At 46.4% G+C, this 23,325-nt stretch overlaps 1 protein-coding gene across 4 annotated transcripts in view; it reads left to right on the top strand.

Annotated features, from left to right (window-relative positions):
• LOC105185999 (myrosinase 1) overlaps nt 1–23,325 on the top strand; it is an 89,976-nt gene that overhangs the window by 53,440 nt on the left and 13,211 nt on the right. For 3 of the 4 annotated variants that reach the window (XM_025307207.1, XM_025307205.1, XM_011145918.3), the window contains exon 1: nt 17,869–18,075. The exons of the other annotated variant lie outside the window; for it this stretch is intronic. The gene's annotated coding sequence lies outside the window, so the exon portion shown is untranslated. Of the gene's footprint in view, nt 1–17,868; nt 18,076–23,325 lie in introns of those variants that run through there. 4 annotated transcript variants of the gene reach the window in all.

A 23,325-nucleotide genomic window follows, 5' to 3' on the forward strand; every position in this document is an offset into this window, starting at 1 on the left:
TAATGGGCATAGGGGACAGATGGTCAATTGTTATAATTTTGTTAATATATGCTAATAAGTGTGTTTCATCCTGATGCCCAGAAACACTGCTATTGTGAGTAAATAAATGTGTTTTATGTTTCTAGTCCACCTCCAAAATGTTTTTCTCACGTCGGAAAAATACCTTGCGAATATGGTTTATTTTGAGTTACAACATTAGACCTGAGCTTAAATGACTAAAAAAACATCGTATTTTCATATTTAATCCCGAAATTCGTCACCAAGACTATGTTTTACGGAGTATACGCATTTTTACGTAAACTCTCCAAACGGGGATAGATGGTGAATTTTTTTCAGGGGTTACATGGGCAGCCTACTTAGCGAGAAATAGCAAGCAATGGACATCGGATCGACATTTTCTAGATATATATATATATATATATTTATTTGACTGTCATTTTTCCCTGGTACCTAATATTAAATGTCAAACTTGTCAACACTGATCGGTCAATCGGACATCGGATCGACGTTTTCTAGATGCTTTAGACGTATAAAAGACGTCGATCCAATATTTATTTGACTATCATTGGATTTTCCTTCGATATCTAACATTAAAAACTTCAGTACATTTTAAACAGCTTCTTCTTGTTTCGTCTAAAGATGCCGAACAGATTTCTTTCTCTTTTCTCTCTTTAATAAACGATGTTTTGCCATAAGGCATTTTTCAACTTTCTTTCCAATGTTGTCCTCGGTTTCTATAAGGAACTTGTGCAAATGTTTTATTTTATTAATAATTAATAGAAGGATTAATAAAAAGGTTGATAATTAATAAAAGGATGTAAAATACTAAAAAAATAAATGAAGATAAACAAATTTCTACATTATTATAGGCATGCTCAACTATCCCTTTACCTTTATGACCGTCTAACCCTCACATTATTTTTAATATTTCGTTATTATCGGCCTCCCATGAACTTTTATTCTTCTGTACCTTAAACATTATCCTCTACTGAGTGTATCAATATGTTGTTGATCATTTATTACAATACAGATCTGTTATTTCCAATTGAATAAAACTGTGCCCGTCTATCCCGGACTTACTCTATACTACATAACATGTTATTAATTACGAGCAGAATTGCTCCGCAACCGATTGCTAGGCAAGCTCACCAGCAGCTCTCAATCGCTGTCATACTGCTGCGCTGCTCTCTTCGTCGCGCCTCAGCCGTCTCTTAATTAGTGAACCAACGTTAGTTCCGTCGTAAAGTGTCAACTCTTTGCGACATTACGCCGAATGCAACGCGCCGCAATGACATGCCGGCGGCGAAAGCGCAACACGGCGCAACATGTAGCAGTACGCATCCACGTATCCCGCCGATAGAACAGTAAATATTCTTTCTCATGCATTATGTAAACGCCAAGTATCTTATTTTCAGCGTTGCCGCGCGCGCTCGCCCATGAGACGCCGATTCTTTATGACTGCTCTTTCTCTTGTTTATACAGAGGGCCCCTGCCCGACGGCGGCGGCGGCGGCGGCGGCGGCGGCGGCGGCGGTGGCGGCGGCGGCGGTGGCGGCGGCGGCGCATGTGTACGAACCCCGCCGTTAGTGCACCTGTAGAGCTCTCATGACGGGGGTGTAAGAAGTTTCGCCTCGAGAGAACTTCGAGAGAACCGCGCGCCGTAACGTCGATCGCGACCTTGGCCGTCAAAAATAAATTTCCGTGTCCTCCTCCTCCTCCTCCTCCTCCCCGACCATCCTTTTGCCGCCAGTGCGCCACCCACGCGACGCGATCGCGCGGCGATAACGGCGGATACGGCTCGTTTTATTTTCCGCTTAACCGCTCGTAATTAACATCGATAAACATTGGCCAGAGGAGGTTGTCGACGTTTTCGGCAAAATGTTGCCGCGTCGAATTATTTCGTCGGGTTATTTAGAATAACGGGGCAGATTTTACGGGCGAGTTAATAACTTGCCGGGTTTTTAATGCGCATGACTACGCGATTACGCATCGGTGTTGTCGGGATCGTTTGTCGGCAGGCAATGCAGGTCGGCAAACACGGACGCGCTGAAGCGACGACACGAGTCGAGGTGATCGTGAGAAATCGACGACGAGATCATCTCCAACGCGGCGAGACGATGAGAGGCAAGGTTCGCTCGCGAGATGACAATCACAAAAATGGAGGTTCGCGAGGAGAGCAGCCGGGAGCGAGTTTCTTCTTACGGAAGCGCGCGCACGCGTTTTCGTTCGCCGATAAATAATAAACGAAGGAAATATTCGCGAACGGCAAGTTCCTAATTTCGCGCTTCCTGTGCGCTCTTCCTCCTCGTTTTCTCGCGACCCGGCTTACTTCCATCGCGATTCCTCTCGCCTTTCCTCTCGCCTTTCCTCTCGCCTTTCCTCTCGCCGGCGACACGAAACGCAGCTCCCCAGTCTATTTGGTATTCGAATTGTTACCTCCGGCATCAGTCAAGATTTCTTGCACGTATATCGCCCAGGTATTCATCCCGCTGACATTCAGCGCCAAATACCGCCGGTGCTTTTTATGCAAAACGCCAAGTTTTGCCGAACCATGGGGAGAAGCCTGGCTGACACGTACGGATGAGTCTGACCACGTACGTCGCGTGCAAACAGAAAATATTATTCGCGCCTGTCGTCGCGCATCAAGTCGAGTGTTTCTGAGCTTCGCTCTGAACGCAGCAGTCATACTTCTGCATCTCGCCCAGACGATCGCGAGTCCGAAGCGAAACTGCCCGACGATAATTCCTCATAATCGTCTCTGATGACGAGTGTAAGCAATCTTAATCATTCCTTGCGGCCGTCGCGCAATGTCTTTCGTCGCATCTTTCTGAGTAAAAAAATTAATAGAGCTCTTGTAAGGGCCTGATTATTTTTCCTTAACATTAATCGGGCTCTAGTAGGGCCCTAAGATAGAAAGACAAGGGCCTTACAAGATGTGTACCAAATAACAGATTTAACAGATCCTTATAAAGCAATTAATAGGGTCTTATGAGGAAATATTTCTATTATTGCTCGAGTAAAAATATTCGTTTTTTTCATTCCAAGAAATTTAGACTGTAATTTCTTTATTTCTTTATAACCTTGTTAATATACAACAAGAATTTTTTATTTTAAGAATTTAGCACATTTTATAATCAAATATTCAGCATTCTTTACACATAAAAATTCTGCTATTGTTTTATTAAAGTTTGCTGCATTTCAAAACGAAGACGATACTAGAAACATCCTTGGAAGAGACTAGTGAATATGGCAACTAATAAAACTAAAATTTGTTTTTAATTGTGGTATATTTAAAAAATCTTTAGAAGAATCAGATAGAGAGAGCGTATCTACTAAAACAATACTAAACTATGACAATTTTATTACATGTTTCAGACCTTATTAATTTTCTATAACAAAACTTGATTTTGTATATCTAAAGCATCTTTAAAAGATCCTTCTAAAGTCCTTATCAGTTTTCCCTATTAAAGCTTTATTCACTAAATCTAAAGCACTTCTAATAAACCTTTTTAAGGTCCTCATCAGTTTTCTCTATCAAAGCCTTATTTATTAAATCCAAAGCATCCCTAAAAAATCCTTCTAAGACCCTTCTCAACTTTTCCTATCAAAGCCTTATTTATTAAGTCTAAAGCATCCTTAAAAAATTCATCACGGGACTTAATATGGTAATAATGAGGTATCCTACTTTTAGCTTTATCGGAGCCTTATGCTTCATGAGGATGGCCCTAACAATTTTTTGCTCGAGACTGGATCGTCGACGCTGGACCTTGCATTCTTCCGTGATTTTTAATCTGCACTGATAGCAGCGCGTGCATCGCCACGCAAACATGAGACACTCAAACTACGGGAAAGCAACGCGAGTGCACAAACTTGGCATGTAATACATCGCGTGCGACGCCGAGCACGAAATCCTCGCATCAACGCATATATAACTTTCGCCGCGATCTGTCACATTAATGCACGGCTGTTTCTGCATATCATTGTCGCCAGGATAACGCAGATGCGCGCGGTACGCGACGTAACTAGCCGTGCAAAAGCACGTACGAAATATTGCGTCACCATTGTCCCTCCTTTCCTCCGCAAATTATCCGAGTAATCCGCAATTAACTTTTACCCACGAAGGTCACGATATTCGTCATTCCTCGCATCACGATGCGCAATCCCAAAGTGCACAGAAATTCCACGGGACTAAGCTTTGGGAATTATTATTCTTCAAATATTATTTCGCCTTAATCTCGCTCGATAGTACAATGCTTGACGTTACAAATCGAGAAGACCCGGGTTGCATGCAACGAAAACATCGTTGTTCGCGGTTCACCCGGCAGACGTCGAGCTGTTTCGGAAATTCCGAAAACGGCGACGATTTCGAGACGCCTCACGCGAGAAGAAATACGCAACCCCGCGTTGCTGCAAGATTTGTAGGTGCTCGTATAAAAATTTGCTCAGTATTAAAAAGGGCAAGGTTTTACGTTAATCCAGACAAACGATACATTGTTCCATATCACCAAAGTACATTACTAGCATATTACTAAATCCTGCACTTGCTAAAAATAAAGGGAGCCATCGTACATCTTCCTTAACATCTCTCCGCGATCCTTTTTTCTTGTTTGAGCGTATTAAGTTATAAATTATCTATGTAGCTCCGCTGTGTGGACACGGATGTGTGTGTGTGTGTGTGTGTGTGTGTGTGTGTGGGTGTGCAAGTGCACGTGCGCGTGTGGTCTCCTAGTTGCATCAACGGGAAATATTCTTGCGAGATATACATATAGGAGGATATATGAAACATGGAAGCGCACTTAACGGATAGCGATTATATTCATACAGTTCCTTGACGTTGATGCCGCGTATACATTCATAACCTATTCAATGCACGCTTCTTTCCAAAGGTATTACAAGCAAGCCGTATCGATCGGCGGTATTGGCGAGAGAGAGAGAGAGAGAGAGTGCGGTAAATTAAACAGCCGTGAACCGCACGCAGCGATTGCGCGACTTCGGATGGCGCGCTCGCGAACGATTTTTCCTTCTCCCTCTCTTCGCCGAGATGCACGCTCCGCAACAATACAGCGGCGATATACGTCATAACCCGTTCGTCAGGTTTTTTTTTCGCCGCTCGCATAAAACTTCATTCAGATGCAGCGGCGGAAAAAGAAAGATATTCTTGTGCCATATAGACGACAGCCGCGCGCAGGCCGGATGAATGTTCATCGTATCGACTTCCGAAAAACGGGCAAGTGTCGGATTCCAAAAATCCATCAGCGAGCAAACAGACAAAGCCAGCAGCGACCGACATTGGTAACCCGTGATAGCGCTATTCTGAAGGCACGTGATTGTTTTATAAAAGCCTTCGCCGCCGTTAATAGTGCAAATGGAGCGAACTATACGCGCGGCTTTATCTTATTATCACAAGAGGCGGTATTCGTATCGTGAATAACGCTATTATACGCTGACGTATATCGGAATGCAAATTTTCAGTCGCGCAACGAAAGATCCTCCAACGAGGCGTGCGTTCGCCTTGCTCTCGAAACGCCGATTGAACTTTCTTCTCTCCCTCTCCTTCTCTCCCTCTCTCTCTCTCTCTCTCTCTCTCCCTCCCTCCCCCTTTCTCTTTCTCTCTCGAAGCGTTTATTAAAACTTCTCGACTCGGAATCGCGATATGATTGTTCGAATATTGACGATGAACGTTCTTAATGACGATGAATTGGAACTAAAATTCTTCCCTTCCTTCCCTCTCTCTCTCTCTCTCTCTCTCTCTCTCTCTCTCTCTCTCTCTCTCTCTCTCTCTCTCTCTCTCTCTCTCTATTTTCGAACAGCCGGTGAGACTCGTAATCTCAGATTCTTGTGATCTCTTCGTCGCTTCTCAATTACAATTAAAACTATTCGCGTGATTGTCTTTCCTCGAGTTTCTGTTACAAAGAAAATCTTGCCGGTTATTGTCTCAATGGCCGACACATATTACTCGGCGACGCCGCCGAGGGGCGAACAAGGGCGAGCGGGGAGCTTCGGCGGGATAGTTTTAATTTGTGGGCAGGAGCGGTGCGGTAACTGCCGTCTTATATTGGCTACTTATATCGGCTCTCTTTCTCTCTCTATCGCTATGATCAAGGCCAGACTGCAGCGGTGGCCACAGTTCTGGACCGAAGAACAATCGATCGCTCCTTTTGTCCGGCGAGGAAGATCCTCGGAGATCCTTATTCCGTCGGGACTCGCTTCCTTGTTGCTCGCGACGGCTCGCAATAACGTGGAAAAATAAAGCATTGGCATTTCTCCTGATACAATCTCTCATACTTTGAAAAGGAAAGAAACTTTCTCACTCTTATTCCCATTAGTGTGTACTTCCTTTGGTTTTGCCTCGGCGCTGGCGAGCCAGTATATCTCCGGGAAAGTTAACTGCGATTGGATTAGTTCGCTTCCCGCAGCGTTTTAACTCGGGATTTTAATTCGCTATTAATACAATTACGCGATGTATGAGCGACTTTGAGGAGCGCGATGTTCGTCCGTATCATCGGGATACCGTCGGCGTCGCGTCCGATATGAACATCTCCGTATTTGATAATCTTATCAATAATCACAATCGTAAATTGACGGATGTAAAAATACGCTCGAGCAGCGAAAGAAATTCTCCACTGCTTTCCGGGTAATGAATTTAAGATTGATTTCTGTCTCAACTGTCAATTACGCTTAATCACGTTGGACCATTTTCGGCTATTTCCGAAGCAACGCGGTATCAAGCCGATTACAACTTAACAATAAATCAACAACGTCAAACAAGTATTCGCGCGCGAGAGAGCACGAGAGCTCTCAATTCTCCCCGCCACAATTTCCGTCGCGTCTCGGCCGTCGGATATTTCTATTCCGCCAGATCTTTGCATAACCAGCGGCATTTGCTAAAAAGAGGACGGTGTATGTACGCTTGGGCACTGTGTGCTCGTCGCATTACAGGAATAAGCAAACCGTTTTTACATACATTTGGGGAAAGTTCCCGGCAGCGTGATTCCGTCATCGCTGCGAGAGGAGCGCTTTTATACGGCTGGGCACGCTCGAAAGCGCGTCGAGAATTTATGCCTCATAATGAGCCGACAAATTTGCGACGGCGTTTAGAGAACTCGTCGGCCACGATACGCCACGGGCTTTTGATCGACGGAAAAAAGGAGAAAGTAAATTGCTCCCTCGCACTCGACGTGTCCCCTTGGCACTCGCACTGCAGGCGCACTTAGTTATCATAGCGATTCGTTTTCATGGACCGCTCGGAAGCATGGAAGCCGGGAGCCCTACTGAAACTCGATAATACCGCAACAAGCTTTTCAACCCGATTCTCCGGCGCGCCTCGCGCGCGGGCGCGCTCTTCAAAGAGCGCACTCGATTCACTTTTCCGCCGCGATCGATCGCTATAACGCCCATCACGGCCCACTCCCGAGAGATCGTTCCGTCGAGATTGTGGACGATTCGGGAGGTACACCTTCGATCGCGCCGGGAACAATGCTTAAGTGGCTGTTATCGCGTTTGAGCACAAGCCACAGGGCGTTCCTGACCCATTTCGGAGAAGGTCCTGCGGGATGCAATAATGTCGTCTCCTCCGCGCAAGCACGTAGCTCGGCTTCTCCTCCGTCCTCCTGCGAACGGCGAACGGCGAACGGCGCGCGCTCTGCGCTGTAATGAGAATTACATTGTGCATTATCGTAAACGTAGCCGCTTGCCGAACGTCCCACGGGTAATTATTCGGCAATTGCAGCGAGGACTCGCGGACGAGAGTAGCCGGTGTTCTTCGGCACGGGCGACCGGCTCGATTACCAGTCGTATCTTACGTGCGTACGCCGTGCAATGCCGGTTCGTTATCGGTTAGAAATCCGGACTTCTTATCTTATCAGGGCTCTGTGACAGCACGCGTGTACGTAATATTTAACGCTCTAATGGCGTGTTACGTACAAATCCCGAATTGCGTGATAAGGAGAGTCTACTATCTGCGCGTATTGTTTACCGCCTATTTTATTTCGCGGCATGTTCCACGCGAGATTAGATTCTGTTTGTCGAGAGAGGGCGGGGGGGCGGGAAGAGATATAATTTGAAAATAGTAATTTTTTAACACACTGATTGCTACGTGACACTCAACCTAAGTTGAATTGAAACAGGCTGAGGAACATTTCCCCCGTGGGAAATCTATCTCGTTTGACACGCAGATTATCCCGAGTATAGAAATTAATAGGGCTCTGGCAAGGGCCTGATTATTTTTCTTTAACATTAATCGGGATAGACGTTAATCCGGGGGACTCTAATAGGGATAGAAAGACAAGGCCCTATAAGATATGTAAGAAGTTATTTAATCCTTATAAGGCAATATTACGAGGGTCTTACAAGGCAATATTTTTATTATTGCTTGAGTAAAGATATTCGTTCTTTTCATTCCAAGAAATTTGGACTGTAATTTCTTTATTTCTTTATAATCTTGTTGGTATATAACAAGAATTTTTTATTTAAAATTCTTTTATCTTTTATTTTTTATTTTAAAAATATAGCATACTTTACAATAAAATATAGCATTCTTTACACACAAAAATCCTGCTACTGTTTCTATTAAAGTTTGCTGCATTTCAAAACGAAGGCAATACTAGAAAAATCTTTGGAAAAGACTAATGAATATGGCAACTAATAAAACTAATAAAATTTATTTTTAATTGCGGTATAATTAAAGAATCTTTAAAAGAACCAGGTAGAACGTATCTACTAAAACAATACTAAACTATGACAATTTTATTGCACGCTTCAGATCTTATTCATTTTCCAGAACAAAACTTGATTTTGTGTATATCTAAAGCATCCTTAAAGAATCTTTCCTAGGCCCACATCAGTTTTCCATATTAAAGCGTTATTTCGTAGAATTTAAGGCATCCTTAATAAATCCTTCCAAGGTCCTTCTCAGTTTTCCCTGTCAAAGCCTTATTTATTAGGTTTAAGGTATTCCTAAAAAATCCTTCTAAGTCCCTCATCAATTTTCCATATTAAAGCATTTCGTAAAATCTAAGGTATCCTTAAAAGATCCATCTCTCGGGGCCTGATGTGGTAATAATGAGGCATCTTTTTTTAGAGTATCCTATTTTCGAGCCTTATCGAGTGCTTCATAAGGATAGCCCCAACAATTTTTTACTCGGGATATTGCAGAAATCAGTGAGAGCACGTGCGTCTTATCGCGAAACGCATGGCTTTTTATCAATATCTGAGAGCGCAACGCGCCCACGGATTAAATTGCGTGCAGCGAGTACAAAGTGTTACAATAAATATCGTGCGATTTTCAGCGGGCACGAATAGAGCAGATTTCATCGCGTAACTTTTCATCGAAATGATCAATATGGGAAATACGCTGAAAACGTAAGCGTAGAGAGACGAGAGGCATTAAATAAAATGTAAATTAATCCGCAGCAGCAGAGTCGGACGCGCGTGCTTGATACGTGTTCATCGCTTTTTTTCCACGAACCCATTCCGTCTCCCCCTCCCCCCCCCCCCACCCCCCAGTGACGAAGTGTAGCGCTTTTCTTTCTTCCGAACTTTCTCCCGCTTTCAGCGATGGGGAGAAAAGCGAGATCTCGTCGGTGGTTACGAGCGGGACGTGGTACGAAACGAGTTCGAAGCTCGTTAACATGAGAAAGCACGCGGGATTGGCAAAAATGTCGTTTCTTCCGACCAGGAGAACAACGGGAAAATTACGTCCAGCCATTTAACTGCGACGTTTGCTTTCAACAGCCCGCCGCTCCGCCGCGCCGCAGCCGCAGTCGTCGACAACAAAAGGCGAGCGGAATAAGCAGGCCTTTTATTCTTCCCGTGGATTTATGAATATTTGCGGAATAAAAGTATATCCGCCAGCGATATATATCGCTTTGTAAAACGTCCGCGGACGCGCGCCACGCCGCATGCCATGCATCGAAGCGTGGCGGCGACGATAGCCGAAGTCTACCGTTCTCCGCGCGGGCTATACACCGTCGTAGAAATTGGATGCAGGGATATAAATCCAGCCCACCCCGCCGCTCCATTCTTCCCCCTTTACACATCGAAACATCTCTGAAATTGCTTCGACGCCGACTGGGCGTAACTAACGCTTCTCGCCGGTTCGCTCTCCGCGGCGCGCATTAGTTTTCTTTCGCGTCCGCCGCGGAAACTCAAACGGACTAGATTAGCGATTAATCCGCAGGCACACGCAAGGAGCGACGAAGTTTCAAGCGCCGCTGCTCGCGACGAAAACGCGCCAACCATTGGAGTACGCTTCTGCGATTGCCAATCGGAAGCGGAAGCCGACGCGACACGGGGTGCCTCGCGTGGATTTCGCGCGCGCAAACGTGGAATGATGATTCTCGGACGATACGCGGAGAGGACTCGTCCGCGGAACGACGCGTGTGCTTCTTGAGCCTCCGCTTCTCCGTAGCCGTCCGTAGAGTCCGAGCCGAGATGTAACCGCGACTCGAGCACACTCGGCCGTTCTCGAGTTCGCGGGAACGTCGTTTTGCGTTAATGACGCCGCGCATAAACGTAATTACAGATTTCGGGAAGTTGGCGCATCTCCCTCCCTCGATTCGACGCGGGGCCGCGGCATGTGAAACTGGGCCGACATTACCGCCGGCTACCTTTCGCGAACTTTCAAACAACATTCCTGGACGCGAGTGCGTAGCGCTGGTGTAAATGCGCGCACAACCCTCCCGCACACAACGCGGCCGTCGCGGCCGTCGCGGCCGTCGCTGTAATGGTCGGCTGAAATTCCGGGCGACCGCGCGGCAGTCAGGCGTAGAGAGTCGGCTTTGGAAACTTTATCGATACCTACCGTCCACAGTGAAATACGCGAAACATTAAATTTTAATGCTTTTGGATCCGTATCAACAGCCTCGGGCCGAAAGTCGCTTTTAGTCTAGTTCAATGCGCGCCGAATGGCGTTAGCGGACATTTCGCGACACGGAATCGTGACGATATTCGAGAGAGGCGCTTTTCGTTTGTTGCTTTACGATCTGCTCGTGAGGCGTTCGCGAATCCACTACGCGTATGAATAAACACCATGCGATGTGTGTATGTGTGTGTGTGTGTGTATGTGTATGGGCGCGCGAATGTTCGAGTCTATTCTCTCACCGATACCTCTTAAACAAATCCTATCGTTTAAAACACGCGTTGGGGCTTTGCCGCTCGAAACCGAGTAAATTTGCGCGATTGTGTCACTCCGAGGCTCAGCTCCCTTACTCGCTCTCTTTCTCTTCCTCTCTCTCCCTCTCTTCCTCTCTCTCTCTCTCTCTCTCTCTCTCTCTTTCTCTCTCTTTCTAGTGCGGCGCTCCAATAATAATATAGAATAACAACGTGAAAGAGGAATAAGTTGAAAATTATATGTGCATTTCGCGCAGTAAATAAAACATTAACTGGTGTACCACCCAGTAAACATAAAAACATCAAAGTTGTAATTTCCCGTTCAACAATGCAAGTGCGATGTACAGTGTACACACGTGAGAATCGATTTTTTGAGAGACAAGATCGACTTTTTGAAAGTCGGATCGGGATAGCGCATTGCCGTCCAACGAGATCTCTCGACATTTCCGGCGGCAAAGTTCCGCAAACAAGAACAAGTTGGAATAAAAATCGCCGCTGTAATAGCGAGAGGGATTCGCAGAACTATGCTGTATAAATATACTCCCTCGAAGTGACGTAATATCAAGGTCGGATATCCTGCCCTTCGCCTGTCCTTTATGGTGGCCTTATCGAGGAGGTAGGACGTGGGAAGACTCCTCTTTGTGCGCAGCATAGAATCTTCCCACTTCATCACGAGAAGAGCCTGGGATCATAAGACCATCCGTGCTTCTTTACAGTGGCCGTGGCAATCGTTTTCCTTTTTTCCCTTCCTTCTTCCAAAGGCCGCTTTGACGCTTTTTCTGCAAAAAAAAAAAAGAAAAGAAAAAGAAACAGACAAAATAAAAACAATATTGAACGCACGCGCGCGCGCGCGTTTTTGCTTTTCCCTCTCTCGGAGATTGAAGGACAGCAGCATAATTAATTATATTTTTCTCTCCACTCGTAAATACGTAATGACACTGCGTGCTGCAATCTCAAGGCAACGAAATTTCTCAAGTGCTCGTTTCACTCCAACGTATATTCGCGGCTTTGCCGAGCCAATAATCACTTCAACCATCTTTGGGTACACGAGTCGCTGAAATATATATAACGCGCATTGCCATTCCTTTCTTCGATCCTTTTTCCCACCCCACCTCTCGTCCGCGGCAGAAAGTGTCAGTTTCGCGCTCAATTGCACGATTCAATTTAAATTCACATTTATCGCGCTTTTTGCGGCGCCGCGTCTTTTAAAGCGGCTCTCGAGAGGGGAGTGTTTGCAGCGGACATTAATTTGGGAAAGACTAATTCCACCACGGGGGACGCGAAAGAGGAGAGGCGTGTCGCGGATAAAATTATCTACTCTCCGAGATACAAAATAATGCCGTTCGCTCCGTGTAAGACGAACCGTCATTTATTAGCAACATCGCATTCTTAAGCACCCCGGGTAACCCGACGCCCCGACGGCACGTAGAAGTCCCGAAATGAACTCGCTCGTCCTATCTACCGTCCTGTTACCAGTCGTTCTGAAACTGGAAGTACATCTCTTTCTGTGTGTGTGTGTGTGTGTGTATGTATGTGACGCTTGGCCTTGACGCCCTTTTTTCTTGCAGAACCGCGAGATCGAGCATTGTTTTTATCGCCGGTTTATGTGTCACTATTGCAGGATTGAAGGCAATAACGTCCTGTTATTACCGCGAAAGTTAATCATCGTTATCGTAATTGAGATTTTTCTGGAAGAACACACTAAGTAATAAAGTCGAGAGAACGGAGGATGTAATGTTACAAGTCTCATTAGGGATTTAATTTTCTTGACATTTTTGCGCCAGCAGGAGCGCGGGCGCGGACGTTAATCGCTCTCGTGAAATTCACTTTGCGCTCATCGCGCGACGTCTTTAAATTACATCAAAGAGAGACGGTCGATCTTATCGAGCCGCGACGCTTCAGCGGTCAGCGGTCGGTGCTCAGTTGTCGCGGAGTACAAATGCGAAGGGGCGAGCGTTGTTGCATCTCTCGCGCTGCTAAGAACAGCGGTTGAAATATATTAAATATACTCGGCACGGAAATATACCGAGATATTGCTCGCGACGGAGTAAAAAGCGCTTGGGAGTAAAAAGCAAACGGAAGGAAGCGCGAGGAAGAAAACGGTGACCGTCGTCGCTTCCGTCGCTGCAATTAAGACCAGGCTGTGAAATTTCTCGTAAAATATATTCAATTATCGATTCTTTTACTTGAGTACTTTTACACGTAGAACGACGGGAGGAATCGACTAATGTTCGAGGAACCGATGACGACGCTGCGATAAAATAGAAAATGTCGGCTAGCGCACGATGTCACTATAGCTATTGTTGAAATTCCGACGGTTAAACGTTGCAAGAAGACACTAAACGCTCATAATAAATGACGATATGCGTATTATTTACAGAGAATATTAATTATAGAGAAGACAGGCACGAGCGATAGCGCGCTTCGAGACAAAGCAAAGTAAGGAGATTGGCCTCGGAATGAGGTCGCATGTCTGAAAACATCGACTGAGCCATTAACTAAAGTGGATATTATAACAAAGTACACGGAAATTTACGCAAATCAAGTCGCGATGAAGTCACTAATAAACTTGTAACCAAGTCGCAGCGGTGACAGCTGAACTGGCTGTTTAGTGAACGTCAACGTGGGGAGATTAAAGTAAAAAACAAAAAGTTCAAAACGGACAAAGTACAGCCTAAACGCGGGCGACAAACACCTCGGCTCTTATGATTTGAATGGTAGTACAATTTAAATGGCTGAAAAGTGACGTCGACTTGCCAAAAAATGCATCATCAATCTGTTTGAATTTCTGCATGATTTTCAGCGAACGCGGAAGTGAAGAGATCAAAGTGAAAAATTAAAAATTAAAAACGGACACGGCACAGTCTGAACGCGAACAACGGACAACAGTCAGGCTCTTAAGATTTAAATGATACTTAACGAGTGACGTCAAAGTTTGCCAAAAGATACATCATCGACCTGTTGATCTCGACGGATCTCCGTGTCGTCGAGTCACGATCAATTTAGGAACTTTCAACTTGATCCTTCTACAGCATATTTATCATAAATTTTAAATATAATATGAATTAAAATCATTTTTAGAAATTATGTGGATTTAAAATAACCATTTCATTTTTAGTTCATATGCGCTATTTTTAACGTTTCAGTCCGCTGTGTGTTGAGTCAGTGTGCGCAAATTATCATTAACGCGTGATTTATGTGCACACACACTTAATTTGCTTGTCGCCAGACAGCTTTCGATTTCTTTTATATAGAATTTACCTTTGACGGGGATATTGTTCTGTTCCACACGAGCGAAAACTTTTCAAAAAGCGTTGCTCTGCTTCATACGAGCGGAAACTTCTTTTTTTTTCGCATTATATGCACATTTTTTTTTCCTACGACTTATCGGATTTTTGCAAATCAGCGGAAGATAATTCCCTTAATCTGCATTCCTGATAACTCGAATGCAAATCAATTTTTTAATTACTGCCGGAGCGCAGCAATTGTATCGGGTTATTGGGGCGAGAAGCGATCACGGCGATTCTTTCGTCCACATTTCACAATTACTTCGTTACTCGACGTAAAATATAATTAATATCCCGCCGTGTAACAACGAACGAACTAAACAAGCGACTACCGGACGCGGCTCGCTCTCGTCTATCTGTGCTCATTTATATGCGCACTTGTTAAGTGATAAACTGGGTGAATTAATGGTGTTTGCGGGTTCACGAGGGATGACGTAACGAAGATCGCTAGCCGAATATAGCGTCGGGCGGCGCTTTGCAAAAAGATTCAGCGCAGCCGACGCGCCCGCAGCGTTGTTAAATCGAGCGATTCCGCGGAAATCACGGAATCCTCGAATCGCGCGCGTCACGCCGGCCGGCCGCGTCTGTAATCCGCGGTTATCCGACGCGCTTCCGACCTTTTCGCGTAATCCGTGCAATTATGCTCGGATCTCCGCCGTCGGCGAATACCGAAAATTCCTCGCGGCTGGAAATGAGAGCACACAATGGAAAAGTTTAAGTGGCAAACCAACGACTCGTTAGCCGACGCGGAATGCGCAAACAGAAAGTACCGGCGAAGGCTTTTATTGAAAACGCTGGTTACCGTAATTGGATGTAAGCATCATTCACCGTATAACTTTATTCATACCCCGCTGAGAAAGTATTTAAATACGAGCCGGCAAGTGCGCGAAACTCGCGGCGCAGCGCGCTCACAATGGCGATCGGGCCTCCGCCCCTCCGTCCCTCCTCCCTCTGTGCGGCCAGCGACGAAAATAAAAATTCCACTTATCGGAATTAAGTGAGCGCTCAAAAGCGCGCGTTCGGATCTCCGCGAGCGAGAAAGCAAGAGGAACGTTCGTTCGCCCGTTCGCCGCTCGCAGGGGGGGATTCAATTTTTTCCCGGCGAGATGTAATATTTTAGAACACGTGTGCGGCGTACATACGTACGTACGTACGTCTCCTGAGGCGGCTGCGAATTCTCCAAGGATAATATTACGTGGGCCCGAAAATACGTGAAGCAGGTAGAAATAGTACGCTGCGCTCCCGCTGCATATTCCCCGCTCGCGATATCGAGCGTCGTGCCGATCCTCGCTGTCGCAGCGACGGCAATTCCAGGACGTCTTGCCCGCAGCATCGATATTATCCATACAGCTGAAGGGCTCAGCCAGAGATATAATTATTTCATTTCTCTCTCTCTCTCTCTCTCTCTCTCTCTCTCTCTCTCTCTCTCTCTCTCTCTCTCTCTCTCTCCCTCCCCTCTCTCTCTCTCTCTCTCTCTCTCTCTTTCTCTTCCTCTCTGCGTAACACGCCCTCCCGTGTAATTCGGCTTTCTTGCGGTGACGGCGGCCGCGCGCTCACCAAGTTCCGGCAACAAGTTACACCCTTCGACTTCTAGCCCGGCAACTTTGAGGCCGAAGAACTCGAGACGCACAACGTGTCAGACGCCATAGGCGCTCGCCTGATTCATGGTTGACCTCCCGCGGCGTGTGGGAGTTGCTCGACGCTAATCTAAGAAGCCGATCATCGCGCGTGCAAGCATCGTGTAATTATCCGCGGCGCTCTTCCGATGCTCGTGCACGTACACGGCGCGATGAGCGCGGCCTGAGCCGGAGCGGGTCTAGGTGTTTCGGCCTCGACGAAAGTACCCATCGCGGACACCTCGTTGCGTCGTTCGTCACGAGCGAAGGAGGCCGTCGACCCCGTCTCGCAGACGCGGCGACTCGGCAGCGCCGCACGCTGCAATCGCGGACTGCTTTCTGCGGGGAGAAGTTTGAAGAGAAGATACACGCTGGACGGCTGTGTTCCGCTTCTGCTGCTCTCCATAGGCGTGCTATCTTCGTCCAACTTTCCGCGATAGGAGTGCAGCTAGACAAAGATCGAACGCCTGTGGCACAGGCCATTCTTTTCAGACGCCAGTCTTCGTGCAGCGCCCCTTGCGAAGCGCTCGGTTTACGTATATACAGGGTGTGTCTGACGATAACATATAAATCTCTCGTGTGCGCGTAGGTCACAGGTGAAACTGGAAGAAAAATGCCGCTACCATTTAGCGAGCGAGCACGCACAAGTTTGGGTTAACGATTTTAAAGAAGAACGGCGAAGTGACCGCGCGCGATGATGCAGCGATGTCTTCGAATCGCGACGCGCGGCGCGAATCGCAGTCGCAGCTCATTCGCGGCAATCTTCTCGAAGCGGTTGGTGGTAGGGCCGAGGGCGGGGGGATCCTCGCTCCCGTTTGATCGAATCTACACGAGAGATTCGTACGTTACCGTCGGGGACATCTTGAGTGAATCTATGGACCTGACGCGTTCCGACAGCGACGGAATGCACGAGATCGCGCGTCGCGCGATGAAATCGCCGCTCCTGCCGTGATTGGGAGCGAAAAACAAACGGAGAGAGAAGACAGGGGCGGCCGTCGTCGTCCCTGTCGTCGCCGCCGCTGCCGCCGCCGCCGCCGCCGTCGCCGCTGCCGGAAGATCCGAGAGAAAAAGACGACAGCGTGTCGCCGCGCTGTCCACGCAAGAAGAGACGGAAGAAACGATGGACGAGGAGATTCGCAGGGTGCACGCCGCCCCCGCGTGTTATGGCGAAAGAACGGAAGGCGGCGACGGTATATATGGAGTGGGGCTCACCCGGGCACGACATGGCCACCCCCTTTATCAAAGGCCTTGGCACTTTGCCACGTTGCACCGCATAATGAAGCAGCACGTTGGGCTTCGGTTATACTGGCGCCAGGGCCCGTGTTTTGCCTCCCGGAGAATAGTTTATTGTGCCGCGCGGCGGCCCTCCACTGTCTCCTTCCGCGTCGGTAGTTCTGCTCGGCATGTCATGTACGATATTCGCATTGGTATTAAGGCGGTTAATGCTCTCTAACGCGCCGAGCTCTCCTTTTGCGCGAGCGCGCGCGGCCCGAGCGTGTAGACAGGGCGATCTCCGCGTTATCAAACGAGCTAGATACGCAACGGCAATCTGGCGCGACGAGTATGCGAGTGTGCGCGTATGCGCGATAAATTGCACAGCGGCTCTTCCCCTCTCCCTTCATCCGCCGGCCGATGATTCAAGTGGCTAAACTTGGCCGTCTATCGCGACAGGATGTCCGCAATCGTCGTCATTTATAAAGAGAAATATATCAAGAGGCACGGTAGTGCCTCGCGCCAAGTTCAAGCGCAACGAAGTTGCGCGAAACTGCGAGTTCAAACGAGGTGAGTTATTCATGTCTCAGCAATGGCTGAACCGATCGAGGTGTTTTTTAGTCCCAATCGACTTGGCCTTAAAAAATAGGAAGAAAAGTGGGCTTGTGCTTTTTGTGTATGTTGTCTCTAAGTGGAGGTATTTCAAGATAAAGTTCAAACCACGAAAAATTTCGATTCAGTAAGAAAGAAACGTCGGACGCACAGGAGTGGGGATATGCGTGCATCTTACTTTTCCGACACCAGGGATGCTATGAGAGTGCTGAAGAAGCAGACAGCAGTGAATGCGAGCGAGTAAGCGAGAAATATGCTAGAATACAGTATAGGAGAAAATGTGTGAGAGAGAGAAAGAGTGAGAGAGCAGAGAGAGGGGGAAGGAAGAGGAAGGAGAGAAAGCGGAGTGAGAGAGAGGAATGAGAGAGAGAGAGGAATGAGAGAGAGAGAGAGAGAGAAAGAGAGAGAGAGAGAAGTGAAAGATAGGAGTGAGAAAGAAAAGAGTGAAATGTACATCTTTTGTAGTTAGGTTTTTCTTGAGTAATAATAACCTTTAAAAAGATATTTTTTCAAATATTGGACACTATTAATAAACGTATTAAATTTTTAAAACCCGATATAATTTTTACTTGTAAAAACTTATGTTATGTACATATATATCTTAAAAGAAAAATAATTTGATAAGTTTTACTTGCAAAAACATATGTTATGTACATAATATATATCTTAAAAAAAGGGAATAATTTGAATTTGAGATTTCTAAAATATTAAGTATATAATAATCATATATATATATATATAAGATATATATATATATATCTTAGGTTTCCCAGTTGGCGCTACTGTTTTAATATATCACTCCTTTTGTACAGTAGAATAGTGTTGTAGAGTTTTATTATAATTATAAGTTTCACTTGTAAAAACTTATGTTATGTACACATACATACCTTAAAAAAATAATTTGAATTTGAAATTTCTAAGAGTAACATAGGTAATATACAAATGAATAATCCAAGTTTTTCAACTAAAAATTCAAGGATTATTTTAAAAGAAAATAAAACAAATTTGTCAATCGAAATATTCGCCATTGTATTCTATAACTTTAAGCCATCAGGCAGCTGATGAATTCCATGTCGAAAAAATGTTGTGTCTTTGGACACGATAGAGTCGTCAAGCCATTTTCGAATTTCATCCACTGATTTCAAGTGCGTATCGGACAAGGCATCGACCGGAACAAGTGATAATCGGTAGGAGCGATGTCTGCTGAATACGCCGGGTGCTGCAAGATGTCCCAGCCAAGACTCATTATGATGTCTTTTGTCGTAGAAGCAATATACGGTCTAGTGTTATCATGCAACAATTTCACAGGATGTTCTTCTTTGCCACTATAACGGACGTTTCCGTTTTAATTCTTGACTCAAACGGATTAATTGGTGTTGCTAGCGGTCCGCAGTAATTGTTTCATTCGGTTTTAATAGCTCATAATAAATCACGCCCTTCATATCTCACTTCAAATGCAAAGCAGAATCTTCTTTTCGAAGTGTTTCGGCTTTGCGACCGATGTTGATGGTTCGCCGGGAATAACCCATGATCGTCCGCGTTTCGGATCGTCATAGAGTATCCACTTCTCATCACCCGTAATAATTTTCCACAAGAAAGACTTTCTACGCTGCTTATTGAGAAGAGAAAGACACTGCCGCTCGTTGATCTTTGTTGGCTTCAGTGAGTTCATGAGGAACCCATTTTCCTTCTTTCTGAATCTGCTCCATTTCGTGTAGGTGTTTGGAAATAGTTTGTTGCGTTACTCCTAACTGCTCTGCAAGCGTTCTTTTTGCGTTTATGCTGAATTCTCAGCGAGCAGTTGCCCTAAATCATTGTTGCCGAGGGCAACTCTCTAGAACGTTCTTTGTCACTCAAACTGAAATCGCCGCTTTTAAACCGTCTAAATCAAAATGCACACACATTGCATGATATAACATATATAACATCTTCGCCGAGAAAGGAACGAATCGATTCGTATGCTCTTGCAGCATGTTTTTCTTGGAATTCGTAAAAAATGCAGTGTCGGATATGCACTTTATCTGTTGCTATTTTTGACTCTGCTGAATTAAATAATTTTTGAGGTTATGTTGAGTCTTCCGTTATATAATTTTTAATAGCTATGTATCAACTACGTAACCGTAAAAGAGCGGGAAAATTTGATTATTTGAAACTTAATTTTTTAGCCGCTTAAAAGAGTATGGATTATTCATTTGTCATCTAATATTTATTTTCTGATTGCGACGCGCCGATTAAATCGTCTTTCAGAATATCTTTATTTAGTAATCTAAAAATTCGATTAATCCAAAATAAAGAAATTTATATTAAAATTGTGGGTAATTTAAAGAAAAGAAAAGTAATCGATTACGGTCGGTAAGGTTGTCCTTCCGTACATCTTTCGCCAGATAGTCTCGTCTTACAAGTCTTCGTCAAGCCATAGTATTCTCGAGAAATTGGGAATTCGTTATCCACCTCTTCGTAGGACTCTTCAATATCTCGTACGATTAGATACAGCAACTTAATCACCTCGCACTTCGAAAGAGATTATCAACATCCAAATAAGTCTAACGACTTGACCACCTCGACCTAGAAAGGAAGTCTTCAGCAACTCCTTCTCGAATGAGTATACCAACTCAACCACTTCACACCGTATACATAAGAATTAATACAAATTAACACTCCTTTTTATCGTGAATAAGAAGTCGATCTCTAGATACAACTTGTTACGTCTGATTCACTCAACGAGCAAACATCCAGTATTGATCAAACATCTTTATTTTACTGTCGTCAACGTTCAATTGTCATCACCTTTTCTCTCCCTTTCAATCTATGTGGAAAGTGACACTCTGTGCGTCATCGAAACGTCCGGTGTGAGCCTATGCCGCGTTCTCAACTCTCTTCCTTTCGCCGATAGATTGATCGAAACACAATTCTCAGTCGGAGGTCGCGCGAAAGGTGTCGTTTATAAGCGGAATATTTGCGTGACCTAGCAAGATCAGAAATTCAAGTTCCGTCGAGATTCGCTCGCGAGATACTCGCTGCCGTGAATTTCGTGATGTATTTAGATCCCCGAAGCTCAAGTCGCTGAAAGCTCCCAACTTTCCGTCGCTTCTAACTCTCGAAAGGGTCATGAAACGTCGCGCGAGGCACTGAAAGCGATCGTCGTTTGTTCCAAATCGTCCGCTTGCGCTTTGCACGCGCGAGCTTCCGATTTGCCGATTTGCAGGCGAAAAATCGCGATTTGCTCGCGTGGTTTCAAGCGGGCCGATCGTCGTCGCGTCCGCTCGCGAAAATAATCAACGGTGAGGGAAATCGCGCGCGCGCGATACGCCTGTAATGGAGACGCACCTGTGCAAATATCACGCATGTGGCGCGTCATGAGGCACAACCGCACGCAATGCGTAACTTTCACAGAAAACTTTTACGAACAACAGGCGTCAATGTCCGTTGATCTGCTAATCGTTGCCGAGACAGCGGCAGCGCACAGCGTCGCGGTTTGTTAGGTTATACAGTTATATTCGCTTTGTATTCGAGAACGCGGTTATCGGAGAAACTGTAGACGGCATAACGAGAAGGTTATTATCCGCGCTGCTTAATTTATGCAAGTGATAAACTCACAGCGCCATTATTGGCTCTGTGACTACGCGAGCGTGCTGAATACACGCGGGGGGCTGTTCATAAGCAACTACTCCCGAAATTTCGGGACGGCTTCTGTTCCGGCCGGCTGACGTCACGTTGCGCGGAATTAGCGCGAGACGCGCTATTTACGATCGCGCGAAAAATCGAGCACCGCGAGCTCTCCGCGATCGAAAGATAGTCGTTACCGACTAATTAACGTCGGTCGCGACTTACGCTCGCGCTTTGTGCGGGAATAACGAAAGCTGCGATGTGAATTTTTTCGCATAGGTTTTCGGCTGTTGATTTTCGGCTGCGTCCGCTCATTTCTGGAGAGGGGCCCGGCGCTCGTTTGAAGCACAAACACGTCTTGATTGCGAATTCAGAAAGTTAGCCGGCGAAAAAGTAAACGGCGGGAAGAGCGAATGCGCGCGTACTCGCAAGAAGGACGAAAACAAGAGGGCGGTTGATGAGACCGAAAGTTACGCTTCCGTCCGGCTCTCGGGCCGATTCGACAAGAGAGAGAGAGAGAGGGGGAGAGAGAGAGAGAGAGAGAGAGAGAGGGGTAGAGAGAGAGAGAGAGAGAGAGAGAGAGAGAGAAAGAGAGAGAGAGAGAGAGAGAGAGCGAGCGGCGCGGCTCCGGCGAGAGGCGCTGACGTATCTTCGGCGTATTTCGCCGACCGGGCGGGAATCGCGCGCGAAGACGCCGTTTACCTCGGCGACCTAAATTATGCAGCTCGGCCTCGGCGCGTCCGCGAACGGCCGCGCCGTAATGCGAATTTAACCGGAACTTTGCAGACGACCTAATTAAAGCGCGAAAGATCTAAAGCACCGCTCGGCGCTTGTTTCCAGCATTTAGACGGAGATTTACGCCGCGCGCGGCCGGATAGCGTACGCGTGCGCTTTATCCCTCTGCGCTCGAAGCGAATCCGACTCTTCATTACAGCTCGCTAATTATCGATTCGCGCTAATCACCGCGATATCGCCGATGCACCGTCCGTCGCAACTTTCGCATCGCACGTGAGCCGTGCTGCGCGCGTTAGCAGTGAGCCGTGCCGGCGCGATATCAGACGGACCCGGCGAGCTTAATCGGCGATCGAGGGACACCGAGAAGTGAGAAATGGCGCGGCACGTATACGGCCTTAAAAGCGATACACGCGCCGCCGGATCTTTATGAGAGGAGTCGCAAGCGATAAGACGATTCGGACCTCGCGCCGCACCGCGCGCCGCGGGTAATCGCCGCGCATAAAGCCCGGTTTAATGCTATCTTCAAGGCTCGATAGGTTATTCCGCGCGCGGACCGGCGTAATGCCACGCTCCGTTTCCGAAAGTTTCAGCCCCTGTTATCAGAAGCTGGCGTATGCGCCGGTGTGCGGTGCCGCAATGTATTCGCTCTTCGTGAAAGGATACCCTTTAAATCCGGGAGGAGACTCGGAACGGATGGGCTCGGTAAAAGGTAGCCGTAAGTAATACGGGAATAAACAACGCAACGGATCTGCAGCGCTCCAAATTGATATGAAAATGATATCATAACGGGGAGCAAGAGTGGATGAATGAAATTTTGCGTTGGAACTTCCATGACAGATGGCCTCGCGTCTCTCTCGGAAGGAGGGATAAAATATCTTTAAAAATTGAATATCAGACTACGCGGTCTTTCTCTTCGCTTCTCCCTGCTCGCGCTGCCTCAGGAGGACGGCGGGCGGCGGCGGGGGGAGGGGGGGAGGAAAGAGATGCCTTCGCCTGTACGAAGGAATAAGAATTCGCGAAGCTTCTTCCGCTGTCGTAAAAATATAAATTAAAGTGCTATTAGTCACGAGGCGAAATGATTCATGGCCGAAGCGATGTTAGATTACCAACTCTTTCGTCCGGGACGAAAACAGGCTTCGCGGCGAGAGA

This window comes from Harpegnathos saltator, unplaced genomic scaffold (assembly GCF_003227715.2).
Source record: "Harpegnathos saltator strain DR-91 unplaced genomic scaffold, Hsal_v8.6 scaffold839, whole genome shotgun sequence".
Lineage (NCBI taxonomy): Eukaryota > Metazoa > Arthropoda > Insecta > Hymenoptera > Formicidae > Harpegnathos > Harpegnathos saltator.